The 3012-nt window shown below is 44.3% G+C and overlaps 1 non-coding gene across 1 annotated transcript; it reads right to left on the minus strand.

Annotated features, from left to right (window-relative positions):
* Positions 1-259: 259 nt before the first annotated feature.
* On the minus strand, positions 260-370 carry LOC115032524 (small nucleolar RNA SNORD89). Its single transcript, XR_003838180.1, has one exon. It is a non-coding gene; the product is annotated as a small nucleolar RNA SNORD89 (small nucleolar RNA).
* Positions 371-3012: the final 2642 nt, after the last annotated feature.

Below are 3012 nucleotides of genomic sequence, written 5' to 3' on the forward strand. Positions count from 1 at the left end.
TTGCCTAACTATCCTCAAGTTCTAATACTAGAGACACTGATTAAACCTCATCCTTTCTTGAGCATATGACATCAACTTTCCCCAAGGAAATTGTTGCCAAATTTAGCTATCAGTCCTTAAGTGTATCTAAAAGTACATGGACAGTGCTTGATCGGGGTAGCTTGTCTTTTTCTTAGCACAGGAAGGCTGTTCCTGTGTGCCCCCCCGGCCCCCCCCCCCCCCCGGAAGCTGAGCTCAGGCAGGAAGCTTCCCTGGCATCACTGAGGTCAGACAGTGACTCGCTTCAGGAGGTTTTGTCATCGTGTGCTCAGAGAGCCAACTGTTGATGGAGACACTGCAATTCGGCCTTTTATTGTCATCACTCCTCAGCAGCCATGGGAAGCAGTCATTGGGAAAGAAGGTCCAGGACCCCAGTCAGTTCAGCATGTGAGAGACAAGTACCTGCAAAGTGAGTGAGACCATGTGCTCACAGTTCCAGTTCTCTGCTGGGCGAGCCAAAGTCAGTACTGCTGAGTGAAAGCCAGGAGAGCAGGAACCACAGCAAACAATTTCCGTGTCAGTTCTGTGTCGTGGACACTACCTCCAGTCTTCACATCACTGCTTAGTCTGAAGTGATCTCACTGCTGGAAAGGCTGAGGCACAAGGATGGTGAATTCAAACTCAGATTAAACAGTGAGACCCTGCCTTAGAAAAAGTCTTCTGTGGGCTGGAGAGATGGCTCAGTGGTTAAGAGCACTAACTGCTCTTCCAGAGGTCCTGAGTTCAATTCCCAGCAACTGCATGGTGGCTCACAACCATCTATAGTGAGATCTGACCCTCTCTTCTGGGGTGTCTGAAGATAGCTACAGTGTACTTACATATAATAAATAAATAAAATCTTAAAAAAAAAAAAAAGAAAAAGTCTTCTGTAGATGGCCTTCTTGGCCATCATTGGAAAGAGAGGCGCATTGGACACGCAAACTTTATATGCCCCAGTACAGGGGAATGCCAGGGCCAGAAAGTGGGAGTGGGTGGGTAGGGGAGCAAGGCGGGGGGAAGGGTATAGGGGACTTTTGGGATAGCAATTGAAATGTAAATGAAGAAAATATCTAGTAAAAAAATAAAAAAGCCGGGCGTGGTGGCGCACGCCTTTAATCCCAGCACTTGGGAGGCAGAGACAGGCGGATTTCTGAGTTGGAGGCCAGCCTGGTCTACAGAGTGAGTTCCAGGACAGCCAGGGCTACACAGAGAAACCCTGTCTCAAAACCCCCCACCCTCCAAAAAAAAAAAAAAAAAAAAAAAAAAAAAAAAAGGTCTTCTGTAATGACTAGCTGTTAGAATGATTATAGCATTTTCTCCAGTATGTCTTAAAAACATAGCACTAATCTACTTGATACCTAATTCATGCTTTCCTATTTGCACTGAACACAATGAAGTTTGGTGATAATTTGTAAAACCAACTTTGAAACTCTCTACAAAGTGCTCAAATTAAGACTTTCTATTTCAACAGCTCATATTCATCTGGTCATACATTTCTTTCAGTAAAATTCACCACATGTTTTACTATGAGTAGCTAAAAAATCAAACTGTGGAGAAAAATAGCTTGGTAAGACACTTTATAAAACACTATGCCTTAGAAATGGCTCTATGGATACACTCAGCCTTAAAGTTGTATTTTCTTGGTGCTGGCTTTGTGTTAGGATAGCTTCTGCAGCTTTCTGGAGACCTGGGGACAAGCCCTTGGTGCTCATGTTCTGCCTGTGAAGACAGCGTATGGTGCTGTCCCAGAGCCAGCTCTGAGAGATGCTGTCCACATACAAATAGACACATGACATGAAACTTTCCTTATTACCCTACACAAACCCTTAAAACTGTACCAGACTCGTTTTTTGGTAATGATGGTGGTTCCAGGGAACCAACCCACATGAGCAAAAACATCTGTCAGATTTTTGGAGTTTATTTAGGTCATGACTGTAGTATTTGGAGAAGGACCTTTCTCAGTGTTCTCCATCCTGTCATTTCTACATCATAGCCTTTGTCCCTGAAAGCAGGACCACCAAAGACCTCCCCAGATGCTGAGTATGCCAAGTGGAATCTCTATACCAATCTGATACCTCCTTCCCGAACCCCAGGGGTTACCCTGGCCATCCTTACACCAGACGGTTCACACACTGCCAGAAGTTCCCAGTACCTTCTCAAGGCTCCTGTGACTACTCTTGGTCCCAGAGGTGACAAAACAATCAGTGAGGACACGATCGGAGCATCTCTCGGCAGTCAGTGACAAAGATGGCAGATGGAGAAAATGGGTCACAGCTAGTTAAACTAGAAGGAACGGTCTCATTTAGATCAAGAAGTAGCTGACATACAAACTTGTGAAGAAAGACGAAGAACTAAGCTTTGTCCTGGAGAAGATGGAAAATAGATCTGAGAAAGATGAATTTATTCCTAACTTCATGCTATGAAGACACATCTTTTACTCGGCAGAAGCCTTCACGGGTAGAGTAACAGACCTGATGTGTTCCTGACTCATGTCTGTCTCCTGTCCTGTAGGCAGCTTCAGCTGAGGGCATTAATGCAAAGGTAACACCCGGAACAGTGACCTCTACTGACTTCTGCTGTCAGGCAGAGACCAACTTCTTAAGGCTTTTTTGGGCTGGAGAGATGGTTCAGTGGCTGAAAGCACTGGCAGCTTTCCTAGAGAACTCAGGTTCAATACCTAGTACGCACACGGCAGTTCACCAGCCTCTCTAACTCCAGTCCAGCAGATCTGATACTCTTTTCTGGCCTCCCTTGGCATTAGGCTTGTAGATGACGCGCAGATGTACATACAGGCAAAGTACCCATATACATAAAGTCCCCTTTAAAAAAACACTCTCCGTTTATCACTGAAGTGTAAAATATTTTGATCAAGAACATATTTTTTTCCCTTTTTGTAAAGACTAGCTTACATTAATGATCTTTCTATTCTCTGTAAACTTTTTGTGCTGAATGTTAGGGCTGATTATGCTAAATAAAATTCGTCACATAGAAAAA

Source organism: Mus caroli, unplaced genomic scaffold (assembly GCF_978045245.1).
Source record: "Mus caroli unplaced genomic scaffold, Mus_caroli_1 scaffold_1, whole genome shotgun sequence".
NCBI classification, from domain to species: domain Eukaryota; kingdom Metazoa; phylum Chordata; class Mammalia; order Rodentia; family Muridae; genus Mus; species Mus caroli.